Source organism: Thalassophryne amazonica, chromosome 8 (assembly GCF_902500255.1).
Source record: "Thalassophryne amazonica chromosome 8, fThaAma1.1, whole genome shotgun sequence".
NCBI classification, from domain to species: Eukaryota; Metazoa; Chordata; class Actinopteri; order Batrachoidiformes; family Batrachoididae; genus Thalassophryne; species Thalassophryne amazonica.
Genome location: NC_047110.1, coordinates 115,605,298 through 115,622,675, shown reverse-complemented (window position 1 = coordinate 115,622,675; position 17,378 = coordinate 115,605,298). Strand labels below are relative to the sequence as shown.

General features: G+C 40.3%; 1 protein-coding gene across 1 annotated transcript in view; it reads left to right on the top strand.

Moving 5' to 3' along the window:
* Positions 1 to 2,392, top strand: part of LOC117516371 (mixed lineage kinase domain-like protein) — a 59,710-nt gene extending 57,318 nt beyond the window's left edge. The window contains exon 12 of the transcript XR_004562376.1: positions 2,375 to 2,392. The gene's annotated coding sequence lies outside the window, so the exon portion shown is untranslated. The remainder of the gene's footprint in view (positions 1 to 2,374) is intronic.
* The last annotated feature ends 14,986 nt before the right edge of the window (positions 2,393 to 17,378 follow it).

Below are 17,378 nucleotides of genomic sequence, written 5' to 3'. Positions count from 1 at the left end.
CCATGTCACTGTGCGTTACTATTATTTTTGCACTGTGAGTCGATAGCAGCATTAAACTTGGTCTGTGGTCAGGAGGTCGGGGTTCGACTGAACTGCCCACTTTAAGCGAGCTGTGAGCTTTTCATCCGCGTTTTTTTGCAGCAGCTACGACTCGTCCTCACCTCTTACAACACACCTGCACTGAGCTTTACAAAGACATTTTTATGCTTTTTTTCTCCTTTATTTAGAATTCTGAGCTGAGCCGCTCTGTATCTGCTCGCTAAAAACAGCTGATCCTCCGCGACGCATCAACAACTAACACTATTTTCCACTCAAATGCACCTAAACTCTCTTTCTGAGGACCACATGATGTGAAAACACAATAAAACTTTCTTACCTGTAAATCTGGTCATGTTTTCTGCATAAATAAATGTTATCCATTCTTTGTGCTCAAACGCCAAAGCAGGGGCGAATCCAGATGGGCTGGGGGCGTGGGGCAGGGATGTGCCCCCCCACAACATCCCTAGATTAAAGATCCAGTTTTGAAGCCTTTTTTTTACTACAACTACTAATACTACTTATAATAATAATAATAATAATAATAATAATAATAATAATAATAATAATAATAATAATTTCGACAACTAAAATGTTTAGAGAGAATTTAAATGTTAGAAAGAATTTAATAGTTACATTTATAAACAATGTAGGTTAGAAATTGCAAGTTTTACTGTTACAGTGCTGTCAACAGTTAAATATGAGGTCAAGAAAGAGGTCTTTATTTTACTTTTAGGGTTTGTAAGAGTAGAATGGGAGGCAGAGCCTTCAGCTTTCAGGCTCCTCTCCTGTGGAACCAGCTCCCAATTCAGATCAGGGAGACAGACACCCTCTCTACTTTTAAGATTAGGCTTAAAACTTTCCTTTTTGCTAAAGCTTATAGTTAGGGCTGGATCAGGTGACCCTGAACCATCCCTTAGTTATGCTGCTATAGACTTAGACTGCTGGGGGGTTCCCATGATGCACTGAGTGTTTCTTTCTCTTTTTGCTCTGTATGCACCACTCTGCATTTAATCATTAGTGATTGATCTCTGCTCCCCTCCACAGCATGTCTTTTTCCTGGTTCTCTCCCTCAGCCCCAACCAGTCCCAGCAGAAGACTGCCCCTCCCTGAGCCTGGTTCTGCTGGAGGTTTCTTCCTGTTAAAATGGAGTTTTTCCTTCCCACTGTAGCCAAGTGCTTGCTCACAGGGGGTCGTTTTGACCGTTGGGGTTTTTCTGTAATTATTGTATGGCTTTTGCCTTACAATATAAAGCGCCTTGGGGCAACTGTTTGTTGTGATTTGGCGCTATATAAAAAATTGATTGATTGATTGATTGATTGACTTTTTATAAAACAAGTATTTATTTTCATTGAAGTCAAGAAAGGGTGACTATAAAGTGAGTTTTGGCAAAACAGGTATCATTGTCATGTTGACGTGGGTTGTTGTCGGCAGCTGGGGAAAGTAACTAAAAAAGTAACTAGTAATCTAACTTAGTTACTTTTACAATTGAGTAATCAGTAAAGTAACTAAGTTAATTTTCAAGGAGTAATCAGTAATTGGATTACTTTTTCAAAGTAACTGTGGCAACACTGATTTTAAGTAATTTTCACCGTTGTTTTTTTAACTGTTTTTACAAAAAAAAAAATTGGATACCCAGTCGGGACATGTCAAGTGAGTAATGTGTGGTAATCGTGGCGTTGCAGAACATTGTAACCCAGTGTGAAGGTTTTCAAAATGTTGTGACACATCATGATCCACAAAAGTGATCAATCAGATGTAAAGTGTGCAGATAAGAGGGCGATGCCTCTTTAACTTCATTACTTTCCACACAGAAACACAACTTTAACATAAGCAGTGTCATTTCATGAAATACCTGCACACACACATGAAACCCCTGAAAACAAGTGAGTTTAAATTAACATATTTTATTATCATACCAAATAACAAACATGGGTACATTTTAACAAACTTGAGTAACAGCAAAACAACATGAGGAGCACGTAGAATCATACAACAGTTACAAAAACAAGAAAAGAAAAAAATAAATAGTTATATGCAAGGATGATCAATCAACTGGAAATTCGATCATAAACAAGAACAGTTTTTGTCCTTTAGGTCTTTTCATAACTCTCTTTAAGGATCAATCGGTGACTGTGCTCATCTGACACACTCTGGCCTGGAAAGGTGTTAAACAGCGACCCCTGCTGATGATGAAGTGCCATGACTGAAGTAAACTTTGCTGATGCTCAGACTAAAAAACAGTGGCTTCTTTCTTAGAATGTGTTTCTTTCAAGAAAACAAAATTAGCTTTTTTCCCTTTACAGAACAAGAAACAAAACTTTGTCTTTTTGTTAAGTCTCTCAGGCCCATCACAGATGAAAGAGAAATGTCCTTTCTGTCTAAGGACACCAGGGACAAAACTGTAGACCTGCACAAACAGGACAACAGGCAGCAGCTTGGTGAGCAGGCAACAACAGTTATGATTATTTATTAGAAAATGGAAGAAACACAAGATGACTGTCAATCTTCCTCAGGCTGGGGCTCCATGCAAGATCTCACCTTGGTAAGGATGATTCTGAGAAAGCTCAGAACTATACAGGAGGACCTGGTCAATGACCCGAAGAGAGCTGGGACCACAGACAAATGTTTGTCTTTCTCTCCGGCTCTGTGTTTGTCTTTTGGAGGTGGATTACTTTGTTTTCCAGTTTCTTTATTTTCCCTTTGCATTCTTGGATTTCTGCAGGGTTGAATTCCGCTTTAGTGAGACTCATCACAGCTAATGTGTTTTGTTGTACATCAGCTTTGAGATCAAGTATTGACTTTTGAAGAGGGCTGACTGCAACAAGAACTGTAGCACTTTCATCTGACTTCATTTTTGGGGGGTGCTGGGGTTTCATAGGTGAAGTCTGAATGTTTTTAGTGCCTTTAAGGTTGGTCTCCATGTGCTTTGGGAAGGTGCTGTGATTCTTGGTGTGTCTTTACTTTTTTATAGAGATGTTCTTGTTCATGAATGCTAGTCCAGACTGAGTTTCTTCAGCACAGTTACATCATGTCTGCTCCCTCCACCATCTTGCCCGCCGTTCACACGGAAAAGAAAACATGGAATGTGCATAACGGCTATGACATCAGCATTTCACAAAAGTTGCATATTAGTTATCAGTGTTGGGCAAGTTACTTTAAAAAGTAATGACAGTTGTATGTAAAAGTTTGGGTCCCCCTGATAATTTTCATGATTTTCCTTAATAAATCATTGGTTGTCTGGATCAGAAATTTCAGTTAAATATATCATATAGCAGACAAACACACTAATATTTGAGAAGTGAAGTTTTTAGTATTTACAGAAAGTGTGCAATAATTATTTAAACAAAATTAGGCAGGTGCAAAAAATTGGGCACCCTTGTCATTTGATTGATTTGAATACATTTAGCACTAATTATTGGAACACAAAATTGGTTTGGTAAGCTCATTGACCCTTGACCTTCTTACACAGGTGAATCCAGTCATGAGAAAGGGTATTTAAGGTGGCCATTTGCAAATGTTTCCCCTCTTTGCGCCTCTTCTAATGAGTGACAACATGGGAGCCTCTAAACAACTCTCAAATGACCTGAGTCTAGTGGTTAAGGTGTTGGGCTTGTGACCAGAAGATCCTCAGTTCAAATCCCAGCCTGACTGGAAAATCACTAAGGGCAAGATCTTTAATCCCCCCTTGCTCCTGGTGTGTAGTGAGCACCTTATATGGCAGCAGCCTCACTTCATTATTTGTAAAGCGCTTTGAGCATCTGATGCAGATGGAAAAGCGCTGTATAAATGCAGTCCATTTAATGTTCATGAATCAGTGACAAAGTTGAAGTTGTGCCGGGGCTGGATCTTTCAACAAGACAACAACCCTAAACACTGCTCAAAATCTACTAAGGCGTTCAGGCAGAGGAACAAGCACAATGTTCTGGAATGGCCATCTCAGTCCCCAGACCTGAATATTATTGAAAATCTTTGGAACAATCTACCTGCAGTTATTAGGCAGTCTGACACGGTGGAGACTTTTAAATCAAGATTGAAGACCCACTTTTTTAGACTGTCTTATCATTAATCTATTCTGTTTTTATGTTTGCCTTGTAATTTCTTTTTATTCTACTGTGTTTTACCTTTTTATTGTGCCCTTATGATTTTAAATTTTGATTTCAAAATTACTTTGTGTTGTCATAAATTGTGTGTTATGTGAAGCGCCTTGGGACGACTATGTCATTAGATGGCACTATATAAATTAATAAATTGAAATTGAAATTGATTGGTGTGATTTTAAGCGGGCTGTCCATGCTCGGAAACCAACAAACCTGAGATGTTTTGTAAAGAAGAATGGTCCAAAATACCTTCAACCAGAATCCTCATTGGAAGCTATAGGAAACGTTTAGAGGCTGTTATTTCTGCAAAAGGAGGATCTACTAAATATAGATGTATTTTTTCTGTTGGGGTGCCCAAATTTATGCACCTGCCAAAGAATTATTGCACACTTTCTGTAAATCCTAAAAACTTCATTTCACTTCTCAAATATCACTGTGTTTTTCTGCTATATGATATATTTAATTGAAATTTCTGATCCAGACAACCAATGATTTATAAAAGGAAAATCATGGAAATCATCAGGGGGGCACAAATTTTTACATACAACTGTTTAGTTACTTGTTACTTCTCCCAAAAAGTAACTGACTTAGTAACTGAGTTACAGCTTTATAAAAGTAATTAGTGACTAGGGAAAGCCATTCTTTACTTTTCTTTTCTTTTACTTTTTAAAAATGTTCAAATATATCAGTGAACTTGCCCCCCCCCCCCCCCAGTTTAATGAACCTTAAATTCAACTGTATGATAGATTATTTATAATAAAACTGAATGTTAAATATGCTTAATGAATTAAATGACCACTTAATACAATAAATTATAGGCCACAAATAGTGTTTTAAAGGTTAAAAAGTCATTAATATTGGGTGGATGTAGCATTTGCTCCTTTCTTCAAAACTTGTATACAGGAGATTTAATCTTGGGAGTAGCAGCAGGTGCATGGCAGCTTTTTGTTTTTCTGTCCTTAGACAGAGTGTAAATCTGGAAGGTTCTTTATTCATTACACATTTTTGAATTGAATTACACCTTTTGTCATTTGTCATTTACTGTGTGTACAGCTCATCAAGTGTGTTTTTTTTTTTACACCCTGAAGGGTCACCACAACATTTAGAAGAAAACATGCTCAGATTAAAGTCAGTCCGTAGGCCAGCAGTGTTGTAATGTATCAAAGTATTTCTACTTTGTTGCAGTACTAAAGTAGAATTTTGACGTACAACCCCAATTCCAGTGAAGTTGGGATGTTGTGTGAAATGCAAATAAAAACAGAATACAATGATTTGCAAATCCTCTTCAACCTATATTCAATTGAATACACCACAAAGACAAGATATTTAATGTTCAAACTGATAAACTTTATTGTTTTTGTGCAAATATTTGCTCATTTTGAAATGGATGCCTGCAACGCTTTTCAAAAAAGCTGGGACAGTGGCAACAACTGACTGGAAAAGTTGATGAATGCTCAAAGAACAGCTGTTTGGAACATTCCACAGGTGAACAGGTTAATTGGAAACAGGTGAGTGTCATGATTGGGTATAAAAGGAGCATCTCCAAAAGGTTCAACCGTTCACAAGCAAAGATGGGGTGAGGATCAACACTTTGTGAACAACTGTGTGAAAAAATAGTGCAACAGTTTAAGAACAGCAGACTTGCCTTTATTGTCATTGTAATTTGCATTACGAGATTTGAGTGCAACTCCAAAAAGGTGCTTTCTGTGGTGCGAGTAATTTTTTGCCAAATAAAAGATAGTGAAATTTAACAATAAATTATTTAGAGTATATGTACAACTAATATAAACATCAGGTAAAATAAAATGAAATGTGGACCCTGTAAAATGTAAAACGAGAATTACATACAACTGTGGAATCATATTGCACGGGAATATTGCACATGGTTTACAGATATTGCACAAGAAACTTGAAGGTGCGGATTAGAGTGATTTGTTATTATTCAGAGCAGTGATCGCTCTGGGGAGAAAGCTGTCCCTGAGTCTGTCCTAGTTTTGATTGACCTATACCGTCGGCCGGAGGGTAGTAGGTCAAACAGGTGGTTGCTGGGGTGGGATGTGTCTTTGCTGATGCTGACAGCTCTGCTGAGGTAGCGAGAGCTGGCAATGTCCTCCAGGCTGGGCAGAGAGCAACCAGTGATCCCCTGGGCCATTTTGATCACCCATAAACTTCATAAACAGCCTGGACTAAAAACCTGATGCACCGGAGGTCTGCTTTCCAGATGTTGGACCAGGTGATCTTTCGTTGCAGGACATTCTCCCATTTAGTCCAAGCTCCTTGTTGCACCATTCCCACCATCCTGCTAGTTCGTTCTTCCTCCATGCCTGCCCACACTTCCTCCTGAACAAGACGCTGTCACTCTTTACCCTTGGCCTTGTCCACCCTGGTTACTGGAAAGTAGCCAATCCCTGCATGCCCCATGGCTATGGACCCCATCACTGCCTTCTGCCTCAGCCATGACTCTGCCACCTCCAAAGCTTTGTCTGCCCTCCATTTCCTACCTGTATGCACCTGGATGCCAGCCACTGCCACCTTTGAATCCCTGGATTCCCTATACTGCAGGACTTGACACCATGACCCCGCTGAATGGAAGATGGTGGATGCTACTTGTACCATATAGGGTGGAGCTGCTCAAACTGTGCAGCAGACCAAGCCATCCCCTGCACTCCACCTCTGCTGACTTAACTATCATGGTTATGGCAAGGGCAAAAAGTATGACTGAGATGGTGCAGCCTGTTATTATTCCTTTCTCAAGTTGATGCCAGTCTGATGTACCTGACCCATCAGTGACTCTTAGCCTGGAATTGTTGTAATAATCCCTGATAAGGTCTGTGATTTTATTGGAAACATGATGTTGATGGAGGGTGAGTGCAACAGGTTTGTGAGGTATGGAATCATTTGCATTGGCGATGTCCAGCCAGAGTACAGTGAGATCTTTCCCTTCGCGAGCCTCCCTGATGAGTTGTGTCACCACACCAGTATGTTCCAAACAGCCGGGCACCCCAGGGATCCCACCCTTTTGAACAGATGTATCAATATAACGATTCTTCAGAAGGAACTTGTTGTATGGCTGGGGGGGCCTGGCTGCCTTTTGTTTCTGTCTTCTGTGCTGTCTTTTGTTTTTCCTTCCAGGTGGCACGCATTTAGGACTGAGTGGCTGTGTGGCTGAGTTATCAGGACCTCACCCTGATCACCTGAGGCTGATCATGTGCAGCTCGTCAGGACTCACAGCTGTGGTGCATCTACACGGATTGGAGCATGGTGGCATTTAAGTCTGGAGTACACAGTGTGTATTTGCCAGAGACTCGACCTTGTGACCAGACGGGTGAGATCGTCGTCTTGAGAGCCATCTCATCATTATGGATGCAGAGAACTTCCAGGTTTGATGCCATGGTCTGTGAAAGAGGAGGGGGTGAGGTCTCACGCTCGTCAGCACACTTCCTGAGGTACGTTAGGTTTTGTGACTAACATTTGTACAGTCAGTAAATGTGGTGTCCCTCACACCTTATTATATTGAGCTGTTATGTTAGTCGTTTATTCAGCTTCCACTGCAGTGATAATGTGAACTGGGTGTTCCATGCCTGCAGGGTGGGAAGCTGATTAAGTGATTAAGCCAGGAAATGTTTGCTGTTTATGTACACCTTTGAGTGGTCTCTCTGTGTGTGGAGTGTGGACTCACATGATGGTTTCTTCTTTCACAGACTCGGTTTGTCGCGGCCACCTGGGGGGCGTCGGCGGGGTCCTTGGGTCCGAACTGGTTCTGGCTCCGGACCGTTTGCGCTGCTAGGAGCGCACCGCTTATCCACCACGCCAGACCGCGCACTCATTTGTTGTATTTAGCACATCACTGTTATGTTTATTAAATTCAGTTATCCTTTGTACCGTGCTCTGCTTATTTCATACTGGGTCCTTCAAACGCTGGTCGGTTCTCCGGGCTGCGTCCGACACATAACAGAACTCTGTTAGTCGTCGTGACAGGATGCTGAAAAAGATTTTACCTTCGACACTTAGCAGCAAGATGGTTTTAAACTGGCTGATGTTCTTGGAGTCCTCTTCCTTGGGGATCCACACACACACACTGCGCATCTCCACTGACCTGCTACTTTTCCCCTATGCCAGATCACTCTCAAGATCTTCCAAAGGTGCCGAAGGAGTTGAGGGCAGCGCTTGTACACGAGGTATGGAATACCACTGGGGCCTGGGGCTGAAGATGTTCTGGCTCATATAATCAGAAGGTTCAGAGAATCTGGAGAACTTTCTACACGTAAGCGGCAAGGCCGAAAACCAACATTGAATGCCCGTGACCTTTGATCCCTCAGGCGGCACTGCATTAAAAATCGACATCATTGTGTAAAGGATCTTACCGCGTGGGCTCAAGAACACTTAAGAAAACCATTGTCAGTTCACACAGTTCGTCGCTACATCTACAAGTGCAAGTTAAAACTGTACCATGCAAAGTGAAAGTCATACATCAACAACATCCAGAAACGCCGCCGCCTTCTCTGGGCCCGAGCTCATTTGAAATGGACAGACGCAAAGTGGAAAAGTGTGCTGTGTCTGATGAGTCCACATTTCAAATTGTTTTTGGAAAACATGGATGTTGTGTCCTCTGGACAAAAGAGGAAAAAGACCATCCAGATTGTTACCAGAGCAAAGTTCAAAAGCCAGCATCTGTGATGGTATGGGGGTGTGTTAGTGCCCATGTCATGGACAACTTACACATCTGTGATGGCACCATCAATGCTGAAAGGTACATCCAGGTTTTGGAGCAACACATGCTGCCATCCAAGCAACATCTTTTTCAGGGACATCCCTGCTTATTTCAGCAAGACAATGCCAAGACACATTCTGCATGTGTTACAACAGTGTGGCTTCGTAGTAAAAGAGTGCGGGTACTAGACTGGCCTGCCTGCAGTCCAGACCTGTCGCCCATTGAAAATGTGTGGCGCATTATGATGTGCAAAATACGACAACAGAGACCCCGGACTGTTGAACAACTGAAGTCGTACATCAAGCAAGAATGGGAAAGAATTCCACCTACAAAGCTTCAACAATTAGTGTCCTCAGTTCCCAAACGCTTATTGAGTGTTGTTAGAAGGAAAGGTGATGTAACACAGTGGGAAACATACCACTGTCCCAGCTTTTTTGAAACCTGTTGCAGGCATCCATTTCAAAATGAGCAAATATTTACACAAAAACAATAAAGTTTATCAGTTTGAACATTAAATATCTTGTCTTTGTGGTGTATTCAATTGAATATAGGTTGAAGAGGATTTGAAAATCATTGGATTCTGTTTTATTTACATTTTACACAACGTCCCAACTTCATTGGAATTATTGTTATATCTGTACTTTACATTTCTGGCAACTTTCACTTTTACTCCACTACATTTCCCTTAACCATCTTCGTTACTCGTTACTACAATATAAAAGAGCAGCAGATACAGTTCTCTACAGCCGGAGTGCAGCGCCTTCCTCTCCTGCAGCATCAAGTGTCATGTTTGACATATAACAAGTTTAAAAGACGAACAATATAAAAGACGACAGGTTGAATCTGTGCCTCCGTTGAGGCAGATGAGACTGTGGAGGATGAAAACCATCTCAGCTTTGGACTCCAAATGTGCGCACACACACACACACACACACACACACACACACGGATCAGCTCCTGCTGGACTCCAGCGCATGATTGGAGTTAGCACACACTTAAGGGGAAAACTTCAGTACCGACAAAACTGGCCGGCGTAGCTGTTTCGTTTCATTATTTTATTTGAAATGTTCACAGAGAAGGAAAAGTTGCGCCACTTTTTGGATTCAAGAGCACAAAGACCGCCGCATTACGCATTTTATGCATTTTGTTGCGTTGCAGTGGTTGGTAGGGACGCTTGAAGAGGTTTTTTTTTTTTTTTTTTTTTTAACTTTTCCTTAAATTTGACACAACTGTGTAACTATAAATGACTGTTCTGTTTGACAAGAGCCTGGCTGTTGCGTTTAACAGAAAAGTGTGTGTGGGTCTTCCAGGAAAAGGGGCTGAGGCCCCCTCCTGGTTTCTCCAGACACCACACTGACTTTCTGTTTGCGTTGCCGTTTCACTCTCCACTCGTTTTAGATTTTACTTTTACTTAAAGTACATTTTATATGAGAAATTTACTTTTTATATTTAAGTACAGTAAATGTCAGATACTTTAAGACTCACGCAAGTAATATTTTTAAACGAGACTAACTTTTGCCAAAGTAATTTTATGGTAAGATGCTTCTACTTTCACTCAAGTATCACTTTGAGGTACTTTATACTTTAAGACTGTAGGTCAGATAGGTGAGTAACACCCAGTGTGGTAAAACTGCTGATCTGGCATTTTTGTTGGAGAAAGTGTAGTGACACGGACCCACAACAGGGGGCGCAAATGAATGGTCAATAGATGAGCCAAAAGGTAACAATTTAATGTTGTGAATGTGCACAACGATTATACAGACAATCACAGAATCTGACAGCAGTCAATACACAAAGGTGACGTGTGGGCAGGCTCGAGGATAGAAGACGTCTGTCCTGAGAAGAGCCGGAACCACACGATTTCCACCGCCACAGAACCTGGTGAATATTGGAGCCAAGTCCCGAATTCACAGCTGATCACCGTCCCCGACTGTCGGATCTGGTACTGCTGGTGAGGAGCACAAACAGTGAGATGTGGGTGTGTGCACACCCAGTAACAAAAACAGTCAGAAGGTGGAAAGTCACCTCCACCTCTAATCACACACACGTGCAGCTCCTGTTAACCACTTATCTGGTTGGAGTGTGAAGCGAAGCCGTCGCTGATCACATCAAACGCCAATCCCACAGATAAGGAAACACTTACAGGAAAACAGCTGCAAAGAAGTTCAGACTGTTAGTCAGTGTTTTCAGTTTAGCAGAGAATTACCTTCACAGGTAGATGATATCTCGGCAATGAGGTGGAGATGACGTCCGGCTTTTATGGAGTGATGAAATGATGGGTGACAGCTGTCACTCCCGGCTGTGTCCGTGGCGGCAGCGCCCTCTCGTGCCTGAAGCCCGCACTTCAGGCAGGGCGCCCTCTGGTGGTGGGCCAGCAGTACCTCCTCTTCTGGCGGCCCACACAACAATTTTGGTCACTAATCTACAGTATGGGGACTTGCAAATGTATGGTGGCCATACAGGGTGGCAGCTGTAGCCAGTTAGAGGTCAACATTTAAAAATGCACCAGTCATATTGTAAACTACACCACTGTCAGGCTTTGGGTTCTGTTTGCTGCTTTCTTGGTTTTGGTTTAATTGTTCTGTTTTGTTTTATTTCTTGCTTGGGTCTGTCTATCCTTTTCTCTCTTGTCTGTCTCTGTTGCCTCTTGGTGGTGGGTGTTTCCTTCTCTCTGGCCACACCCTCTTTCTGGAGCGCTCCAAGCACACCTGCTGTCAATCTGCACCTCATCACCTGGGTGTTTATAAGCTCCTCTGTTTGCCTCAGTCCTTCGCCAGATTGATGCGCCTAGTGCCTTCTGTCCAGCTCTGTATTGTGTATTCTTGACCCGCCTGCCTCACGTCTGTTACGACCTGCCTGTATTCTTGACCACACCTTCTGCCTGATGTTCCTGATTTTGTTACTCTTGTTGGACTACCTTACTGTGTACCAGACCTTGTTTACCATTTCAGTAAACTGCTTTTTCTTACAGAGCTTGTTGTCTGAGTCCTGCATTTGCATCCAGCGAAATCCGTCATTCAGACCCGATAACAACATTTTGTGTCTGATCATAAAGAGTCAAAAAAATGATGGTTTGGACAAACTGACTGAATGTTCTGGAGTTATGGGGTAAAAACAGGGGGAAATGGTGATAAAGGACAATTTCAATTTGTGCAGGATCAAATTTTAAAGCTGCTCTAATTCTGGTTAAAAAAAAAAAAAACAGTGATGTTACTGGTTGACTTTAAAGTCAGCTATTGCTGGAAAAAAAGAACTCAAATAAAAGTACTGAGTCTCAAAAAGCTCAAGTGTCCAAGAACAACTACAGTAGTGTTCAGAATAATAGTAGTGTTATGTGACTAAAAAGATTAATCCAGGTTTTGAGTATATTTCTTATTGTTACATGGGAAACAAGGTACCAGTAGATTCAGTAGATTCTCACAAATCCAACAAGACCAAGCATTCATGATATTCACACTCTTAAGGCTATGAAATTGGGCTATTAGTAAAAAAAAGTAGAAAAGGGGGTGTTCACAATAATACAACCCCTGGCAAAAAATTATGGAATCACCGGCCTCAGAGGATGTTCATTCAGTTGTTTAATTTTGTAGAAAAAAAGCAGATCACAGACATGCAGTGATGCCCGTAACGCCTTACTTAGTAACGCGTTACTAAGTAACGCCTTACTTAGTAACGCGTAAGTAACGCCTTACTTAGTAAGGCGTTACTAAGTAAGGCGTTACTAAGTAACGCCTTACTTAGTAACGCGTTAATCTTTCCAAATCAGTAATCAGATTAAAGTTACTTCTCCATGTCACTGTGTGTTACTATTATTTTTCATTGTGGGTCGATAGCAGCATTAAACTTGGTCTGTGGGCAGGAGGTCGGGGTTCGACTGAACTGCCCACTTTCAGTGAGCTGTGAGCTTTTCATCCGCGGTTTTTTGCAGCTGCTCGACTCGTCGTCTCCTCTTAAAGCGCAGTGATAACAGCACACCTGCACTGAGCTTTACAAAGACATTTTTATACTTTTTTTCCTCCTTTATTTAGAATTCTGAGCTGAGCCGCTCTGTATCTGCTCGTTAAAAACAGCTGATCCTCCGCGACGCATCAACAACTAACACTATTTTCCACTCAAATGCACCTAAACTCTCTTTCTGAGGACCACATGATGTGAAAACACAATAAAACTTTCTTACCTGTAAATCTGGTCACGTTTTCTGCATAAATAAATGTTATCCATTCTTTGTGCTCAAACGCCAAAGCAGGGGCGAATCCAGATGGAATGGGGGCGTGGGGCAGGGATGTGCCCCCCCACAACACCCCTAGATTAAAGGTCCAGTTTTGAAGCCTTTTTTTACTACAACTACTAATACTACTTAAAATAATATTAATTTCGACAAGTAAAATATTTAGAGAGAATTTAAATGTTAGAAAAATGCTAGAATGAATTTAATAGTTACATTTATAAACAATGTAGGTTCAAAATTGCAAGTTTTACTGTTACAGTGCTGTCAACAGTTAAATATGAGGTCAAGAAAGAGGTCTTTATTTTACTTTTTATAAAACAACTATTTATTTTCATTGAAGTCAAGAAACGGTGACTATAAAGTAAGTTTTGGCAAAACAAGTATCATTGTCATGTTGAGGTGGCAGAGGGTTGTTGTCAGCAGCTGGGAAAAGTAACTAAAAAAGTAACTAGTAATCTAACTTAGTTACTTTTACAATTGAGTATTCAGTAAAGTAACTAAGTTACTTTTTCAAGGAGTAATCAGTAATCAGTAATTGGATTACTTTTTCAAAGTAACTGTGGCAACACTGCAGACATGACACAAAACTAAAGTCATTTCAAATGGCAACTTTCTGGCTTTAAGAAACACAATAAGAAATCAAGAAAAAAAATTGTGGCAGTCAGTAATGGTTACTTTTTTAGACCAAGCAGAAGGAAAAATATATGGACTCACTCAATTCTGAGGAATAAATTATGGAATCACCCTGTAAATTTTCATCCCCAAAACTAACACCTGCATCAAATCAGATCTGCTCGTTAGTCTGCATCTAAAAAGGAGTGATCACACCTTGGAGAGCTGTTGCACCAAGTGGACTGACATGAATCATGGCTCCAACACGAGAGATGTCAATTGAAACAAAGGAGAGGATTATCAAACTCTTAAAAGAGGGTAAATCATCACACAATGTTGCAAAAGATGTTGGTTGTTCACAGTCAGCTGTGTCTAAACTCTGGACCAAATACAAACAACATAGGAAGGTTGTTAAAGGCAAACATACTGGTAGACCAAGGAAGACATCAAAGTGTCAAGACAGAAAACTTAAAGCAATATGTCTCAAAAATCGAAAATGCACAACAAAACAAATGAGGAACGAATGGGAGGAAACTGGAGTCAACGTCTGTGACCGAACTGTAAGAAACCGCCTAAAGGAAATGGGATTTACATACAGAAAAGCTAAACGAAAGGCATCATTAACACCTAAACAGAAAAAAACAAGGTTACAATGGGCTAAGGAAAAGCAATCGTGGACTGTGGATGACTGGATGAAAGTCATATTCAGTGATGAATCTCGAATCTGCATTGGGCAAGGTGATGATGCTGGAACTTTTGTTTGGTGCCGTTCCAATGAGATTTATAAAGATGACTGCCTGAAGAGAACATGTAAATTTCCACAGTCATTGATGATATGGGGCTGCATGTCAGGTAAAGGCACTGGGGAGATGGCTGTCATTACATCATCAATAAATGCACAAGTTTACGTTGATATTTTGGACACTGTTCTTATCCCATCAATTGAAAGGATGTTTGGGGATGATGAAATCATTTTTCAAGATGATAATGCATCTTGCCATAGAGCAAAAACTGTGAAAACATTCCTTGCAAAAAGACACATAGGGTCAATGTCATGGCCTGCAAATAGTCCGGATCTTAATCCAATTGAAAATCCTTGGTGGAAGTTGAAGAAAATGCTCCATGACAAGGCTCCAACCTGCAAAGCTGATCTGGCAACAGCAATCAGAGAAAGTTGGAGCCAGATTGATGAAGAGTACTGTTTGTCACTCATTAAGTCCATGCCTCAGAGACTGCAAGCTGTTATAAAAGCCAGAGGTGGTGCAACAAAATACTAGTGATGTGTTGGAGCGTTCTTTTGTTTTTCATGATTCCATAATTTATTCCTCAGAATTGAGTGAGTCCATATTTTTTTTCCCTCTGCTTGGTCTAAAAAAGTAACCGTTACTGACTGCCACAATTTTTTTTTCCTGATTTCTTATAGTGTTTCTTAAAGCCAGAAAGTTGCCATTTGAAATGACTTTAGTTTTGTGTCATGTCTGTGATCTGCTTTTTTTCTACAAAATTAAACAACTGAATGAACATCCTCCATAATTTTTGCCAGGGGTTCAGTCAGTGAGTTTGTCAATTTTGTGGAACAAACAGGTGTGAATCAGGTGTCCGCTATTTAAGGATGAAGCAGCACCTGTTGAACATGCTTTTCTCTTTGAAAGCCTGAGGAAAATGGGACGTTCAAGACATTGTTCAGAAGAACAGCGTAGTTTGATTAAAAAGTTGATTGGAGAGGGGAAAACTTATACGCAGGTGCAAAAAAATTATAGGCTGTTCATCTGCAATGATCTCCAATACTTTAAAATGGACAAAAAAACCAGAGACGCGTGGAAGAAAATGGAAAACAACCATCAAAATGGATAGAAGAATAACCAGAATGGCAAAGGCTCATCCATTGATCAGCTCCAGGATGATCAAAGACAGTCTGGAGTTACCTGTAAGTGCTGTGACAGTTAGAAGACGCCTGTGTGAAGCTAATTTATTTTCAAGAATCCCCCGCAAAGTCCCTTTGTTAAATAAAAGACATGTGCAGAAGAGGTTACAATTTGCCAAAGAACACATCAACTGGCCTAAAGAGAAATGGAGAAACATTTTGTGGACTGATGAGAGTAAAATTGTTCTTTTTGGGTCCAAGGGCCACAGACAGTTTGTGAGACGACCCCCAAACTCTGAATTCAAGTTCACAGTGAAGACAGTGAAGCATGGTGGTGCAAGCATCATGATATGGGCATGTTTCTCCTACTATGGTGTTGGGCCTATATATCGCATACCAGGTGTCATGGATCAGTTTGGATCAGTCAAAATACTTGAAGAGGTCATGTTGCCTTATGCTGAAGAGGACATGCCCTTGAAATGGGTGTTTCAACAAGACAATGACCCCAAGCACACTAGTAAACCAGCAAAATCTTGGTTCCAAACCAACAAAATTAATGCCTCGCAGATATGAAGAAATCATGAAAAACTGTGGTTATACAACTAAATACTAGTTTAGTGATTCACAGGATTGCTAAAAAAGCAGTTTGAACATAATAGTTCTGAGTTTGTAGCGTCAACAGCAGATGCTACTATTATTGTGAACACCCCCTTTTCTACTTTTTTTTTTACTAATAGCCCAATTTCATAGCCTTAAGAGTGTGCATATCATGAATGCTTGGTCTTGTTGGATTTGTGAGAATCTACTGGTACCTTGTTTCCCATGTAACAATAAGAAATATACTCAAAACCTGGATTAATCTTTTTAGTCACATAGCACTACTATTATTCTGAACACTACTGTACATCTGCCAAGGATGTAATAAAAATCATCGGCATCTATTTATTTATTTATTCATCTGTCTTTTAGCAGGATTTTGTCAAACTACTGTACGGATTTTGATGAGATTTTCACCACAGATAGATATTAGGGCCTAGAATACACCACTGAATTTTGGAGGTGAGCCGGATCCGGATTGGCGGATGTCAGAAATCTCATACTGCTCTTGTTAACATATGTTTCTCCTGTAGACCTCAGATCCTGAGACTTACTGCTTCCAATAACTCAGACTCACTGAGAACCCACCTTCATTATTTTTGGACTCAAACTTTTTAATATAATCCCGACAGATCTGTAGAATGAAATATCAGTTAAGATTTTGTAATTGATGGGTTAAACTCCATATTCAAAATTATCTTTTTTGTTTTACCTTATACACATTATAGCAACACTGTACCACTGTAATAAGATAACTTCAAAAAGCACGATGTTTTCAAATGTGATCTTGTTTTAATGTTGTTCATTCTAATTTTTTTTGGTGTTATTACAGCTGGTGTTTAAACTACAGCTGTTTGTAAATACAATGGCATATGAGTATTTTCACATATTTCTACTGTTAAATTCACAGTTCACGTTCATTCCACATTTTACAAATTATTGCTGTCATTTAAATACGACTCTATTGTTTTCTTTTTACAGGGTTTATTTCGGCATTTCACAGGATTTCCCTGTTAATTTCACAGACTTTTTTTTACAGTATTGTTTCACTGGTTGGATCTGATTTTTACTTATTCTTGTCATTGCTGGCACTTTGGACTAGTCCTGGATTCACTTGTTATGAATGAATGATTTTGAAGGCATTTTTTTAATACTTGTATTTTTATTTTTTCATCTCTGGTCTGCTGATGCTTTTACATGTTCACATCTGAAATAAATAAATCAACCAAA